This window comes from Alosa sapidissima, chromosome 3 (genome assembly GCF_018492685.1).
Source record: "Alosa sapidissima isolate fAloSap1 chromosome 3, fAloSap1.pri, whole genome shotgun sequence".
In the NCBI taxonomy this organism is placed as follows: domain Eukaryota; kingdom Metazoa; phylum Chordata; class Actinopteri; order Clupeiformes; family Clupeidae; genus Alosa; species Alosa sapidissima.
The window spans coordinates 33,051,619-33,069,511 of NC_055959.1; the positions used below are offsets into that span (position 1 = coordinate 33,051,619).

Here is a 17,893-nt window from a genome sequence, read left to right on the forward strand (position 1 = left end):
TCTCACTCTTACATCCATATATTCTACACCTTTCACATTCATATGTTTTACTCTCACATACATACATTATCCTCTCAAATACATGTATTTGCACTCTTACATACATGTATACACATATTGTACACATCTCACATACATATATATTACTTTCACATACACATATTTTCCTTTCATATACATTCATAGTTTTAACTCTAAAGAGAATATGTGCCTATGAGAGAAGAATGTATGTATGTGTGTGAGAAAGTATGTATGTGTGTGTGAGAAAGTATAGGGGAAACGGAAGTAGTATAGTGGAAACGGATGGCCAGCCATTTAACACAACGTGATTGGCTGAAAAGGTCCTGATGTGTTCTGATTGGCTGAAAAGGTCCTGATGGGTCCTCCGGCATTTTGCAAACTATTTTAGCGTCACCCCAAGTAGTTTCAAGCATATGAGCTGCTCAGCAGACGAGAAGAACAGGATCTACAAAAACACCAGTCGAAAGACGCATGGACAGCCTTTTCCGAAGATAGATAGATAGATAGATAGATACTTTATTGATCCCCAAGGGGAAATTTAAGGGTCTCAGTAGCATACAGACATCACACACAACATGCACTTAAGTATAAACATATAACTAAACTCCACTGTACAATAAAGACAGTAGAAGATAAGAAAACTAACAAAACTAAATACTAAATACACTATATAAATTAAATTAAGAAAGTCCAATGTGCTTGAGGGTGATCAAGCATAAGACGCTTGTAGTGACAGGGCCGGGACTGGTAAGGTGCTAAAGGGAGTGAGTGTCATGGTGTAGGTGCAAACAGAAGTCCAACCATAGTCCTTAGTTAGGTGTGCATGGCAAGGTGCTCAAGAGAGTGAGTGTCATGGTGAAGGTGCAAAAAGTAGTCCAACATTAGTGCAAGAGTAAGGTCTAGAGACCAGCATAAATAATATAGACAAATAGGAGAGTAAAGTATAATGTAGACAAGGTAAAATAAAAAACTATTTCAGTGCAAGAACAGGTTGAGGTAATAGGGTTATAGCCATTCATTCATTCAGTATTGGAGCAGAAGCCTGACCGCAGCCAGGCTTACCACCTCCACATTGACCCCATCAATGGAGACTGGTAGCCGAGCGGGCTTAGACCTGCGGACATCCTCCACCATCTCCTTGGTCTTTGAAGTGTTTAGTTGAAGGTGATTGAATTTGCACCACTGCACAAAGTCCTCCACCAGGCTCCTGTACTCCTCCTCTTGCTCGTCCCTGATACACCCCACAATTGCAGTATCATCAGAAAACTTCTGCATGTGGCATGACTCGGTGTTGTAGCAGAAGTCAGATGTGTACAGGGTGAACAGGACTGGAGAGAGCACAGTTCCCTGTGGCGCTCCGGTGCTGCTGATCACAGTGTCATAGAGGCAGTTCTTCAGTCTGACGAACTGTGGTCGCTCGGTCAGGTAATTTGTAATCCAGGTTACCAGGTGAGCGTCCACAACCATCTGCAAGAGCTTGTCTCCCAGTCTGAGGGGTTGGATGGTGTTAAAAGCACTTGAGAAATCAAAGAACATGATTCTCACAGAACTTTTCCCCTTGTCTAGGTGAGAATCTGTCCTGTGTAAAAGATAAGTGATGGCATCGTCCACGCCCACTTTCTCCTGATATGCAAACTGTAACGGGTCTAGTGCATGGAGTACCTGGGGTCTGAGCATACCTAAAATCAGTCGCTCCATTGTTCCATTGCAAGCAACTCTCGCCAAGAACCGAGATCAATGAGATATGAAACTGCCCAGCATTTTGGGACCTGGGCCACCAGAGGCAGGAAAAGGTGAGTAAAACAAACAATAGTACTTGTGTTATGTCTGAACTTTTTTTTTTACCGCTACATGCTTTCTTTTTTGTCTTGCCAACCTTAGCTGACTAGCAATAGTTGGTCGGATAGCTAGCTAGCAACTTTAACGTGAACATGTGAGTGCTATGACATGTGTCTCGATGTAGACAGTTTGTTTTGACTAGTCTGTAACAGACGACAGCACACTGTGGAAAGATCGGAAAATTTGATTTGCACAGCATGGTATTTTGAGAATGTGGCGAGAAAACTGAACGTTATCTTTTTGTAGCATTCAGCAGGATTTTACATGGTGAGAAACATAAGTAGGCTATACAAGACACTGCGTTGTTAACATTTGGTGAATCTTGTGTACTGTGAATACATAAATGTTTTTTGGAATATCCAGTTTTTAATATTTTTTCTGAAGTGTTTACAACTTAGTGTTAACTAATAATTGTTGCAAACTGGTACTAAGAACAAAATATTTGTGCATTCCTGGATCTACATCCTTATGCATCGCTTTTCCCAAATCACGGAAGTAACTTCGGCACAACGGGTAGATAGCAGCAGAGGAGAAGCCATCAGGCAAGTGTTATTTAAATAAACTCCTGGTGTACTTACAAACTTTACAATGCCTCGTTTTATGAGTACAGAACATATTTGTACTACTGTAGAAGTTTCGTACCATTCAGGGCATTATTAGTGGGGCAGTTTACGAGATACTCTGTTGGTTCCATAAGCGCCTGCAGAAGCCATTCGTTTCTGTATTCGCCTGATAGCGCTACTCGACCAATGTTCGACCAAGGGAAAACAGCTTCTGGGAGGGTGTTTGGCTCGAGGTCAAGGTGCAAAGGACCCTAGGGTGAAATTACTCCGAACCATCACTTTAATTGTAATTGAGGGAATATGTAAGCACTAATCTACACTGTTATTTTTTATGTACTACATACTGTCTACAAATTCACAAAATACCTTTTCTGTCCAACAGGATAAAAATGATATTCAGGCTGCAAGAACAGCAGTACTATTCGGTTTGTCGCTCTACCTGCGGGAAGACTCTTCCGAGATATTCAGAAGTTGCAAGGTATAGCCTATATCCCTCAGCTCTGATTTTACAAAGGCCTCAGACCTCACTTGCTTTCCACTATAATTTTCACCTGTGCATTCCTTTCCTGCCACTCTCCCAAAGCCACATAACACTCACACGTACAGTGTCTACCTCCTCCTCTCACATACAAATTCATTCTCTCACACACACACATTCACAATTGTATGAATAATAGTGTATTTGTATTTGATAATCATGTATAATATGTGTATTTGCAACATTTTCAGGAAGAAGACTTTAATGAGAACCAAGGAGGAGCAGTCGCGCTGTTGGCAATCACGGATGAGGACACACCAGGGCTTGTTCCTTTCCGTGCTCAACAGGTAGCCATTATCCTCGAGGATAAGGTTGTTTGTATAATCCCATAGATTTTGGGCAGATGCCCTTGTCAATTTGTTTGGCCTTATCTATGCACTTCACCTGCAGTACCCAGCCAATTGTGGGGATTCTTTGAATTCATTCAGATTGTGCTGCTGAATTTAGTTTGAGTTTGAGTTTATTCACAATACCACTTCAAACATTACAGTAAACCAGTATGGGTACAAAGACAGACGGGTAGAGTGAATGGGTCCCCCAAAGAAGCTAGAAAAGCTTATAGGTGGGGGCCCATGGTTCATGAAAGGGTAGTGGTACAAACAATGATATTCATAGTAACCATCTGAGACCAGATGGTGACAACATAACATACATACTTAACATTACATACACAAAGCATCACATACAACATTACATACACATACAATCATACACATACATCCCAGTAGTCCATGAGGAAAACAGTTTTATATTAGATATAGGTTAGTAAGAGATTGTTTTTTAGTTGTCTTTTGAAGTTGGAGATAGAGGGCAACACCTTGAGGCCATCATCAATCCTGTTCCAAATCTGTGGCCCCCTACAGGCAACAGTCATACTGGCTGATGATGGGAGGAATCAGCTGAAGGCGAAATTACAGTCATTGAATCAACTGGTTGAGACCAGGTTTTTTTTTTTTTTTTAAAGAGGAAAACTGAGATTTGTGAATACATACTTTAAATTCAAATTATCCAAATAATAAATGGATTTCATGTATTTTTGTCTCCTGATACATATTTTTAATGGGTTACAGTAAATTAAATCGTTTAAGGCAATCAGTTTTGTTAAATGGATTGAGTAGTACATTCACTCTATTGATATTAGTCACTGCTCAAACAGAAATGGTAGTGTTCAGATAGTTAATTTCATTCTTATGTAATTCTTACTTATCATAATGACCTAATTGAAATAAGTGGATAGCAAATATTTTACTCGAGTTGAAATTAGGTAAATAAAATTAGTATAGTTTACTTGACTCCTGTAAGTTATCCCAACACAAAGTACACATGTACTCATAACTCAGTTGAATGACTTATTTACACTTATTTTAAATGAGTTACCAAACTCAAATGGTTCAAGGCATCCGGTTTCCTCAAATAATTAGAGTTAAGTTAACTTCCTGGGTTTTACAGTGCACTGGTTTTGAAATTCTGTGGCAGACCTTTGAATTTGTGGCAAATAAATATAATGAAGGCAAAATAAATGGAGCTCATTAAGTGAATCTAATATACCGTGTTCCTCCATAAAGTTGAAAAGATTGGCAAAATGAAAAGACACAACTCTATTTAGCTCTGCCCATAATCTTTCTATTCTTTGGTTATGTACCGTCAGACCTGCCGGTAATAACACTATTTAAGCCTCTCCTGTAAAGCATGAAACGGGCAACAGCAGTGTTTTCCATTCCGTGATCACATCTGACCCGAGATGGCATTCCAAAAGTCTGTATCACTCCAATGAAGAGTGACAAAACACTGGAAGCCCTGTTGTTATCCAGGCAAGCAAGGTAGTTGATGGCTCGACTGAAACCATCTACACAGTCATGGAACACCATCCTCCATCTCACAAGCTTATGATTTCCATCAATGTGCCTAAAAGACATGTGATTTATGAGGGAGAAAACTAACAAATCCAAATCATAATCAATAGTTATGATTACAAGACTACTAGGCTACTAACAGCAAGCAGGGCTCAAAAACACATGCCTCGATCAGGCCATATAGGCCTACGTGATCATATTTTTCAGAATTCTGAATTAACTTTTGAATAATATTTTAATTTGTTGAGCTCTACCTATAAAAATTGAGAATGCAATACAATTATCAGGACACTAACGATAAAGTGCATATTTATACCAATTGAAGTCGGAACTTACCATAACTGATTGGGGCTTGGAACACTGTAAATTCATCAGCGTATTTGTGCGGCGTCTTCTGAAGGACCGTCCAATTGGGTCAATTTCCTGCAGACTTTGTCTAACGTGCCACCTTTGAATGTGTAATCCACGTGACCTCAAGCTCCCATGCACATACTGCTCACCTGCATTTGTGGTAGACTGAAGAACTTCTTGAACAACTCTGGTTAAGTTCTCATTTGAGAGTGTTGTATATGTTAGAGACTGAACACCAAGCTGTTGCCTGTGCCTGTACAGGGTGCGAGAGCTCATCTCAAAGCAGATGGCAATAGACTGCCAGTTCATTCCAAGTGATAGTAGGTGAAGAATTTGTTATTAGTCTCTCTAGAGTCTCAATAGAGTAGGTGGCATCAGTATGTGTATATTTTAATACTCTGTTCTCTGTCTATTTTCATGAGCAGTAACCAGAAAATTAAGAAATCCATACAAGGACTCCACAGCCCTGATTGCTTCTCTGTCTTTAGCAGATCTTAAAACTGACAACAATCCTGATAAAGTGTCCACGTGATCACAGAGTTCCCCATACATCCTCTCGTGCACAGAAACTAGAATGTATGTACGTTGGAGGAGAATGTATGTGAGAGAGGCAGTATGAATAATGTCTTCCACAGCCCCTCATACACTTCACTTTGGTTGTATTGTGTCTCTGCTGTGTGCAGATAACACGCCTTAACACACACACACACATGCATGACATGGCCTGTGCATCAGTAGCCTACACACACACAGCCTCAGCTGAGCAAGGGGATAAGTGGCTTCCAATTTGCATGTGCGGGGTCGAGTCCCCCCCCAAACACACACACACATTCCCACCCATACGATCAGAGACGTGACGGACTTTGGAATAATAATCTGCATAATATTAATAGCAATGAGTGGGATTATGACTGGTGTGTGTGTGTTTGGTGGGGGGGGGGGAGTAATAGACTCCTCTGTTCCCAATCTGGAGGGCCTCTGGAGGAGGTGAACTGTGTGACCTTCATGTTTAGCAGTGGAGCAATAGGGTAGTTCTTCATCAACACACACACACACACGTGCACTTCAAGGCCAGAGTTTCATCTTGAGAGGGTTGTGGTGCTTTAGATAAAACAAAGTCTTTCATGTCCAAAATCGCTGTGTAAAAATGATTTAATACATTCATTTCAAAGTCCCTTCTGTAAAGTTGTTACCGTGTAAAAACAATGTAACCAAATTTAAACATACTATTACTACTAGGGCTTTGACTCCGAACTTCGTTATTCGAATATAATTCGATTATTTTAAAAATGAAAGATATTCGAACGAATTTTAGGGATCTCTTAATATTCTAACCTGTAGCCTATGGAGATAATTTCTATAAATGTATTTGGTTGTAAACGTTGTTTTCAATTCAGATTCCGAGGTTTTTTTCACGCCTGGTGAAGTAAAATCGTGAGCTCATTAGCAAGGCTATTATTGGTCATCTGGGCTCCTGTAGGTTAGCATCCTGGCTGGTTCGTGCTTTGTGAGCTCACACACAGGCCTAGACATAATAGCAGTGGTGGAGGAAGTATTGAACCTCAGTACTTAAGTAAAAGTACAAATACACAGAGAAATATTTACTTTAGTAAAAGTAAAAGTACCACAATGACAACCCTACTTAAGTAAAAGTAAAAAGTACCTGCTTTTAAATGTACTTTAAGTATTAAAAGTAAAAGTATTTGCATAATGATTTATTCTCTTAATATCTATATTCTAAAAGGAAAAATCAGTATGGGCTGTGGCATTTTAATTAAGCTAGTTTTAGGTTATACTCGACTCGACTAGATAGTTTTAAGTTAATGCAATTGTGCTTACCATCTGGGGCCCAGTTTACATTCTGACCTACAATTCTAGAGACTGTAATTCTGGTTATCTACTAGGGTGATCTGCTGAGTAATATCATTCAGCAAAACACGAGAGCCTGAAGTTTAACGGGGTAGACAAGGGAAACGTCGGGTGGATCGTAATGCCAATTATGCTGATTGAACAGAAAAGTTGCTGAGAAAGGTGTCTTTATGATTAAGTTCAGTTTCACTTGCGCAGACGCATAGACATTGAATGAGCGCTCACGTTACCCCCAATTGTAGGCTATGCATCTTTATTTAATCCCACACAATGAAGGAATATTTCCTAATCTGGAAAATGTTACGTTTTTTCCGGCCACCGGTTCATTAATAGTCTACCATTCATTTGTGCCGCAAATGATCAGACGTGTGACAGAAGCATGGGCATAGCCTGTAACTTCGCTGATCCGCGGATAGCAATCTCATCGGAGAGGAGGCCCTAACGCTGCAGATAACAGACAGAGAAAGGCATCAAGGTCTGGTGAATATAGCCTACCGAATGCAGATGGCTACAAGCTCACGCTTTGCCTGGTCTAGACTAGAAGCTTATGTTTCTAAGAATGCACGTAGCGCTCCAGAATCTTTGGTAGCAACCCCCCGGTAAAACAAACGTGTTTGTCAGAGAGAAAAAAAAAACTGATCATAAAATGTATAGTAAAAAGGAACGATGGTGTTGTAGAAATGTAGCGGAGTAAAAGTACAGATAATTGCTGTAAAATGTAACTAAGTAAAAGTCAAAAGTATGCACTATAAATTTTACTTAAGTAAAGTACAAATATGTGGAAAATTTACTTAAGTACAGTAACGAAGTATTTGTACTTCGTTACATTCCACCACTGCATAATAGACACTTTTATTTTAAACTTAACCTTCCTCTGATTTTAATCACCTCAGTTATCAATCAAAGCAAACAGGGACAATTTTAATATTAATAAACAAACAAACTTCGAATATGATTTTTGGGCAAAAGTCAAAGCCCTAATTACTACTGCTACACATTGATCCAGTGATTAGTTCAGTTTTTGTGTTTACGTTACTGTGTGTGAGCTATATAAGGACTTCTATATTCCTCTCTAGTAATGGTTTGTGAAACTCTACTGGTTACCGTGAACAGATGCAAGATAATTGGTGTTGATTTGAGGCATTGCTGATGCTTGATAATTGGTGTGGATTTCAGGCATTGCTGATGCTTGATAATTGGTGTTGATTTGACGCATTGCTGATGCCTGATAATTGTTGTTGATTTAGATAGATAGATAGATACTTTATTGATCTCCAAGGAGAAATTCAAGAAATTTGAGGCATTGCTGATGCTTGCTTTTCTGTATGCTAATGTGTCTGCAAGGGTTCTGTGTCCTGCATGAGTGTGTGTGTGTGTATGGGAATACGGGTGTGTCTGGGAGCGTTCTGTATCCTGCATGTGTGTGTGCAGTGTCTGGGAGCGTTTTTGTTTGTTTGTGTTAGACTCTGATCTTTGTTCATTTCAATTTCACTCAATGAACAAATTCAGTCCAGAATCTCCAGTCTGTTGCCATGACAGTATGACGGTTTCCAACAGAGCGCACATCCACACATCTGCCCTCTGTGTGAGGTGTTTTTTAGAGGAAGAATAGCTCTGTTATACAATGGTAATTACATGTTACATGCTCTGGGGAGAAGTAGTGTTTAAAGACTGAGCAGCGGCCTCTACGAGGTTGAGACCTGGTGTTTTTATAAAAGATGGCATTCTATTTACGGACGGTTGAGAACTGGTGTTTTTATGAAAGAGAGCAACCTATTTAATGGCACTTGAAATGAAGTTGTTAATTTGCTGTAATTTATGACATTGTGTGTAATGAAATAAATAGCTCATCTTAATTTCATATTAATGTTTTATCTCTGGTGTAAAAATCCTTAGCTGTTTTACAGGCCTCTTGAGAAGGTGACAACTTTAATCATCAGAGACGTGTAGAGGCTTTCGGAACACAACAACATGATCTTTCAGAATATTGACTAATCAATGACAAGCCATTTACAGTAATTATCCCCTTACGAGTGTGTGTGTGTGTTTCAATGGTTTCACCCTCTCCTGCCATATGTGTGTGTGTTTCAATGGTTTTACCCTCTCCTGCCATATGTGTGTGTGTGTGTGCGTCTTCAACAGCTTCCACTATTCCAATATAGTAGCATTATGTGTCTGTGTGGTGGAAATATTGTTATCAAAAGCTGCTGCTCCTATGACCCTCATAAACTCTTCCTCTGCAGATACAGAAGTCTCGCTGCACACTGTTTTGATCGCTGTGAGTTGTATAGTTTAGTATGTTTTATAATGTTTTGTAATACTTACTGTACAGTAATTCTTACCCTTTGCACTGTTAATCACTTGAACAGCTCAGCATTTGCATGACCCCCATGGACACATACTGATATATACCATAGCATTCCACTGTAGGGATCGACCGATATGGATTTTTTAGTGCCGATACCGATTTTTTTCCATCAGCCTTAGCCAATGACCGATACAGGCTGCCGATTTTCTTGAGCCGATACTGCTTTTATTTTGCTCCCTCAATTTACATCATACAAATGACACATAATTACACTAATGATGATAACAAATGTCTCAATTTAAAAAAGGAACATTTATTGAACGTATTGATGGGTACACTGGATATGGTTAACTGTGCAAAATGCTTTCATCAACATCTTACAACACAGCCTTGATGATGCATTGCTTGCTGACATATTATAAGACATAATTCAAGTCATCACAAAATGTCCTTTGTCAACACATTTAAATCATTTAAGAAAACAATAAGCCTGAAAAGTACAGTAGCTATTGAAATAAAGTGCTTGATTTGTCATTTTAGACTGCATGGTTTCAATTTTTCTATGTCTATATTTTTCTAAAAAAAAAAGCTGCCAGATTTGTCAACCACAGAACATAAATCAGCAGAGGAAAATAACGTGGTGTCAGATGTTTCTGTTCTAAACGGCATCAACGTCAAAAGGTATAAAAACGTATCTCTCAAAGTTTTAAAATCTCTCCTTCAGGTAGCGCAGCACACTCAAATTGCTGTGATGCGTGTGTCCCACTGAGTGAGACAGACCAGACGCATACACAAACTTCTGTTTGGTAGCTGACGAACCACCATTGAACTGGATTGATAATGATAACGTTAGCAAACGGCTCTAAACAAGTAAGGCATACACGGTACGTGTACGGTATGTCTTGTACATGATAAACGTTAACACGAATTAATATTCAACTACACGTCTCTCATTATTAAAGCTCTGATATCACTGCGATCGAATCAAGAATGGAAAGCATTCTGAAAGATTTTTTATCATTTGCTCAAGGTGCACATTCATTTTATATTATTAGTCATCATGGTCATGGTTGTCAATTAGGCAAAAAAATGTGTGAATATGATTATCTAAACAGGTTTGTTTCATATACTGTATTGAAATGAAAAAAGAATAGTCTACATTTCAGTCAAACACAGCAGCCAAATACAACATTTTTTTATAGACTTTATAGATTTTATAGTTATATCTGGTTGTTTTCATGGAGCTGTAGCCTTGTTGAGGTTAGACAATACCGAAATAAAATAAAACAGTGCTTAAGACACTCTTGGCCTTTTCTCATATAGCCTACAAGAATAAAATAGGCCTACATATCAATGAACTCTCTGTGTTTATTTTGTTCTAACGGTAGACCTAATGCAGAAACCTATAATGCCACAAGTCTGAGTGAATATGAACAAAATAATTGGCTAATAATTTGTGCATCGTTTTAGCAAGGGCCAAATTATGATTTAACATTAAGGAAATCCCTTCATCAAACGTAAGGCTATACTCTACAGACTATCGTTGCTGTTTAGTGTTTAATTTCGCGCTGGATTTTGAAAAACAAAAGAGTAAAAACTGTAAAACAAACGACCGAGTGCGAGTTGTCACGTGCTTAAGTTGCAGTAGATGTATGGGTAATGAGGTCATTTGACAACTTTGGGCAATGAATGTAGCCACAAACCTGTAGCCTGCATTACCCACAATTCCGTGCCACGTATAGTTTCAAAACCGGACGTGGGATGAACACGCTGCTTGGAACGTAAATGAGAGTCTGAGCGAGCAGAAAAGGTTGTGAACCGATTCGTAACAAGTAAATCGATATAACGACTGGTTCATTTTAGTTTTATTCCAATACGGGGCTTCACGTATCGATGTAGCCGTATCTTACACGTTAAAAACGGATACCGATACGTATCGGTTAATCTTTACACCCCTAATGCATACGGATAGCCTACAACTTAGCTATTTGCAGCTCCCTAAATACAATGGCAAGCATGTTTTATAGAACAGGCATTGAGGGAGGGAGACACACACACACACACCACATGCGTCCAACACTCAGCCAGGTGGTCGCTGAATAAAACTCCCACAAATACCACGGAACAACGTTGGCATTAGGCTACTTAATCATATGACCAGTGTTTGTAACAGCTACCGCATGAATATGGATAACCTACAACTTAGCTATTTGCAGCTCCCTAAATACAATGACAAGCAGTTTTATAAACGATCATTAAGCATTAAAAAAAGTAGCCTACCTATCTATCATTTGTGTTTTCTATTTGGACCCACAAACTTCCTTCCACCTTCAAAGTGTACGGCAATATTTCAGCTAAGTCAAACAGTTAAAAGATGCTTTGAAAGTTATTCAAACGCCGAGAAACTATCGGCGAATGCAGCGGCTTATCGGCCGATACACACATGCTGATATAGACCCTTTCAACAATAAAAACAAAAACAATGCTTGAACGTTCTATTTGGTTCCCAATCTACTTCCTCTGCATCAAGATAACATATAGAATGTTAAAACGGAAGCCTTGTGGGGCCAACTATGATGCTGATATGTAAGAAGTTGAACTTTCCCCCTTCTCCCTATATTGGACTTTAAAGACGTTTCGGTGCGGCACTTGAAATGCGAGAGAGGGAGACTCCACTCGGTTGCGCACACACACATACATGCAAACATACGCACAGTCACCCGCCACATCTCCCTGGATTATAAACGATGGGGTTCACTCTTTATTACGACATCCCGTTATTACGACAACCCTCTATTACGACATACCATTATTACGACATGCCTCTATTTAGACATGCCCCTACTCCGATTTTTTTTAGTACCGCTATTCCGACATTAGGCTACCAATCCTCATTTTCAATTTATCTCCGGATGCAGTTCCTGTATCCTATCAAATTCCAACATCCTAGATGCATGGATGAGCTTTAGTCATGTCATCTGCACCTGCAGCTACATCAACAATCCACCCGCCATCCACTAAACAATGTTTTTTCCCAATAATTGATATCGGCACACATTTCAGTCAAAACCTTAGGTGATTTTGAACTGGCCATGTGAATAAATGTGACACATTATGTAAAACACAGGTAGCTCTCATTTTATTCTCTAAGCTCTCAGGGGAAAACGGTCGGAAACTCCATGCATCAAACAAACTCTGTGCGTGCAGGCCACCTATATTAATTAATTAATGGCCTTCAATCAATGGCCAATTGCGCAAAGACGGGCGGAATTCTTACGCTCCAGTAGCCTAAACCACTTCAATGAACGTTCAAATAACCCCCAGAGTTCAGTGTCCATCAGGGTGTTCACTGGATGTGCGATATAGTTGCTTATATTGCATTTTAGAGGACAATGATAAAGCCATGTGCAACGCATTTTGGCTTGCCAGCAGGTTGGATAAACTCAATTTACTACACAATAATGTAGGCTAGGCGTATATATTTTATATGTGCAGTTGTTGAATTGCACATAACATGTCTGCATATTTATTTAGGCTTTCTCTAGACTTTAGGCTAGCGCATGCATTATCATGGCCCTATAATTGTGCAAAGACAGGCGGGATATCCAAAGCTCCTTTTACAGTAAACCACTTCACAACGAACGTTCAAATAACCCCCAGAGTTCAGTGTCCATTAGTCCCAACATTTAGAAACATAATCGTAAAGTCCAAGCGTGAATTGGGTGTGTTTTGATTTTGAGAGAGACTGGAAAAGGGCCGTATGTCTCACAGCAACTGCGATAACCTTGTTTCTTGAAGGCCATCCTTAGCTCCAAATATCCACATCTAATGTGGGTCGGCGACTATATCCAACACCCAATACTATTTGCAATACCCTCGATATACATATTGTTGGAAGCTTAGTTTATGGCCGTTCGTGTGAGTACAATAACTTAATTTTGTAAATTTTATCAAAACGACTGGTTCCGCCTCACAGGGTCACATTTCATTTGTTGTCTTATCTTTTTTTATTCAAAACAATTCGTAGGTATCCATACTCAAGTCTAATTACCACCAGACACAAATAATCATCAGGTTAAGTCCTCTCTCTCCAAAATCTCTTCCTCTGAGATGCACGCGCTATAGGCTATATAATTTAGGCTACCCAACATTTCAAATGTGACTCTCTAATCAACTTTTTTTAGCTCTTAAACACGAAAAATATTGTTCAACGGAGCTGGTTTGTGTGAGGCGCACTCTTGGACTCCTTGAGACGCGACTAACCTTTCGGTTGAAGTTTTTATGCGTAGGCTATTACAGAATCCAATCCTGTTGCCCCTGCTATTTATCAATGTAGCCTTTTATTGTTTTTTTTTTTTGCCATGAATCGTCTGAGCTGTGATGAAATCGTGTGTTGTTTAAAGTTGGGACGATTACTGTAGGCCTAGGCTATACTACCCTACCCATATTGGAATAAAAAAAATAAAAGCCCACCCTAGGCCTAGCCTACTTCGCAAAAGTCCACTCCGTTGAAAATTCCTGGCTACGCCACTGTTAATGACCTAGAGTCGGAATGGCAGGACGTTTGAAAAAAGGTCAAGTGTTGCTACTCCGACAATGGAAAAAAAAAGTGTCACAGTAGTGGGACGCTTGAAAATGAATGTTAATGCCGCCACTTCGACAATTAGACGCCAATGTCTAAGTAGCGGCATGTCGGAATAGCAGCATGTAACCATAAACGATGTTGTGTGTTTGTTTGAAGTATTGTTTCATGTTGTGTAAAGTATGTTTGGTGTACAGTTTGTCTAATCGTTGGTGTCGGGAGCTTTGCCACTAGTTTGGCGTTCATTCATGCGTCAGACCAAATGTTTGGTCTGCCGCAATTTTTCTTTAGTTTTGCCCAAAGCGGCGTTAATTATAATAATGTCTTTCTTTGTCCCCGGTAACTTAAACACATAGTGAGGTACCCACTGCCATTCCATTTACCATTTGCATTCGCCTGTACGCCTGTAAACCGGTTAACATTCACCATACTCACAACACTTCCTGGTGCTCCGGCTTCCCAGCCACTGTCCCATTGCGGAAGCGCGCTTCGCGTTGGGACAGTGCTTTAACCAACATCCCACAGGGGGAGGGAGTGGGGCATTATGATACAGGGGTGTTTGCCTTGTCTGTTTGTCTTCTTGTTATTATTATGTATGTGGGGAATATTGGTTATGGTAATTAACATGTATTTTTGTAGTAATATTTCACCATTGTCATTTTGTATATATTTGTAATAGTTAGTTATTTTGTTAATAGTGAATGTTCAGTGAAAGTGGTTACCTATTTGGGTGGTTCGAGCCAATATCCTCATTTGGGCTAATTTAGGCCAATTGGTAGGCTTATTTAAGAGGGGTAGCTCAGTTCCCCTAGAGAGCAAAGAGAGAGCAGCTCTCCTGTTGTGAGGCAGAGATTTAGCTTCATGCTCTTGTGTAAATCTGGATTACTGAACTGGAATACTGAACTTATTTTTGGTTTGTTTAAAAGTGTTTTTTTTTGTTAAATAATAGCCTATTGCTATTCCTGCAAGTTTTTTTGGTTATTTAATAAATAGTCTTGCACTGCTGAAAACCTCTCCTGCACCTCCTTTTCCACCTACAACCCCAAGCTTACATCCCAGTTGGTGGGCTGGCTGCCTCGGTCGCTCACATGATAATGGAACTCTCTTGAAAGGGTCAATATACCGTAACATTCCACTGTACTATCTCCACGGACACATACTGATATATACCGTAACATTCCACTGCACTATCTCCATGGACACATACTGATATATACCGTAACATTCCACTGCACACATGCTGATATATACCGTAACATTCCACTGCACTATCTCCATGGACACATACTCCTTCAGTTTATGTTGTGAGAAAGAAAGAGAGAGTGGAGGGAGTAGAGTGGCTAAGAAGAGAGAGGGGGGGGGGGCATAGAGTGTCTGAGAAAGAGAGAGTGAGAGAGAGGGGTGGGGGATGAGTAGAGTGTCAGAGAGGGAGAGATTTTTTCAGTGCAACAGGAAGGCATTTCAGTGGACCCAGAAGTCTGGATGCGGGTTCATTGTAATTTCCATTGCCTCCGGAAGTCTATTCATAATAACTGGATGATAACTCAGTCTCTCTGCCATTAATATTCAGGTTAAATGTTGTCTAGGAAAAGAGTAATTGAGCGGAACTCGTTGATTCGAAATATTACATTTTCCAAATAATTACGTTTTGAAACATAAAAAACACAGGAGTGCCATTGAAAAAGGTGGGCAGTCTCAATTTGGTTACACTTAGCTAGCATTGTTAGCTATCAAATCGCAAAAGTATATCATGTAGCATATAATGCATTCCTATGTTTGCTGCTCAGGGCACTCTTTAAAGAAGCACTATTCAACACATTTATCAAAAATTACCTTATTTATGCAGGTTGAGAGTCGTTCTGATAGTTCTACAACACTTTCTGGGTCGTTTGGTAGGTGCTTCGTCTCCCCCATCACTTCTCCGTGGAAAAAACGAATATGCAACTTTCTGAACCCAGTCCGAATAAATCCGGATGTGTCTCAGCGGAAGTATCCAATCCCGCCTCGAAAATGTAGTTTGATTGTAGTTTCGAAGAAGACTGCAAAATGGACGCCGACTTGGCTTTGTTGCTGTTGAAATTGTAAGTAGCCTACCCTTGGGTGAACTTCGTCTTTGTAATGTGGTTTGATAGTCTCTTGAACAATGTGTTTGCTCGACCGTTTTATTGTGAGCCCTGTATGTGTTTAGCTTGGTTTCTTGATGGCTAGCTCGCTAGCTAGTGGGGGATTAGCATAACAGTCACTTGCTACCGAAGCTGCAATGGGAGCTGTGTAGTGAAAAATGTGAGCCCAAATTCGGCGAAAACCCAGAAACAGCGAAGGAATAACCAGACCTGCATAGTGCTTCTTTAATGTTCGTTTTTGTCATGCTGTCTTAAGTATGTTGACGTTCTATTTTATTTTTATATATATTTTAAGATCAATGCCGTCAAATAAGACCTTCAACAAGGATGTTATTTTGCTGACATCTGCTGATGACAGTTGCGTTGTGAGACAAGGCACGAAAATAAGACTTTAGCAGAAGGGATACATTCTAAATGCGTTTGAGTTTGACAAATCGTGGGGCTGCACAGCTGTAACTACGGCAGGCATTCAGGTCCAGAATATATATATATATATATATATATATATATATTCGTTTTTTCCATATATATATATATATATATATTTATTTATTAAATATATATTTCAGATATTGGTATGTTGCTTTGAGGCAACACTGTGCGTTAAAGGTAAAGAAATGTCAAGGTTTTCTAGAATAAGTAATATTAGTCAAACAAGGAAACTACACACAATGTTATTGATATTTTTAACTATTTTAATCAATCCAGTGAACAAATAACACATTACAAACATATTGACTATTAGAGAACAACTGGCCAACATTAAAAATAGCCATAATAAATCTATTTATGAGGTGACATTTCATCTGGTCCCTCTTCGCCTGCTCGCACTTCAGTCATACACCCTTTCCTAAACAGAGGAATAATGAAACATAATTTTAACCACTTACATTGATACAAACAGTTATATTTGCTTTTATACACACATACGTACAGTATATGAACATACAACTGACCCCTGAACTTTCAAGTATCTTACGCACCTGATTCAGAGATCTGATTTGTTTATTCTGTGTGGAACTTCAGGAAGCAGTTGCGATTGGTAGTAAAGCATAGATGGACATTGCATTTCCGGCACATAGCTTTTGGTGTACCATTACACCCTGGTACCCTGCATCGCCCCTTTTCTCCGGTCATAATGAGCCAGTGAGAAGTTTGATCCAGGCGGACATCTGGCACAGGAATGGGGAGCTGGGCGTCCTCTCTTCCTCATCTCCTCATCTGCTCCAGTAATGGACGGGCGGCCTCTTTTCCTCTCCCCACTTTTTCCAGTTTTGCAGAGACCCTCTGCAATGTAAGATTTGAAGGTGTAAAGCTTCATTTGGTCTTTTTTGGTCAGACCACTGGCCACACAATCCCTCCGGTAGAGTAGCCAGGCGGTAGCTGCCACCATGTCCAGGAAGTGGAAAACCAGCTGGAGGTACCACTTTTTGGCCTTGACCTTGGTGTGGTAGAGGGCGATCAGTGAATCCAGCAGGTCCACCCCACCCATACTCTTATTGTATTTCTGCACTATGGCAGGACGGGGCACACTAATGTATTTTTTCAGCTTGCGATCCCACCTGAAAAAACAATATATTTATTTATGTACATATTTATTTATTTATCTATTTACTTACTTATTCATATGTGTATTTATTCATTTGACATGATATGACAATAGAAAGCCATAGTATACCTTTGAACCTCCGTGACAGGGTGAGCTCCAACATGGTCGCTGAGAAGGGTCACAGACCTGTTGTCGTACCACTTTACGGCGTGCAAGGTGGTGCCTCCGACATGGGCCACCTTCTCCACAAATGATCCTCATCCCTCTTTCTGCAGGTCTTTGTCACTTTTAAGGCCT

The 17,893-nt window shown here is 39.8% G+C and overlaps 2 long non-coding RNA genes across 2 annotated transcripts; one reads left to right on the forward strand and one right to left on the reverse strand.

The window, feature by feature from the left end:
* Window positions 1-529: 529 nt before the first annotated feature.
* Window positions 530-17,188, forward strand: LOC121705283. Its single transcript, XR_006030750.1, has 3 exons — window positions 530-565; window positions 1,007-1,011; window positions 17,094-17,188. It is a non-coding gene; the product is annotated as an uncharacterized LOC121705283 (long non-coding RNA).
* Window positions 16,740-17,122, reverse strand: LOC121705282. The gene is made up of 2 exons (XR_006030749.1): window positions 17,031-17,122; window positions 16,740-16,897 (listed from the first exon to the last, which is right to left on the reverse strand). It is a non-coding gene; the product is annotated as an uncharacterized LOC121705282 (long non-coding RNA).
* Window positions 17,189-17,893: the final 705 nt, after the last annotated feature.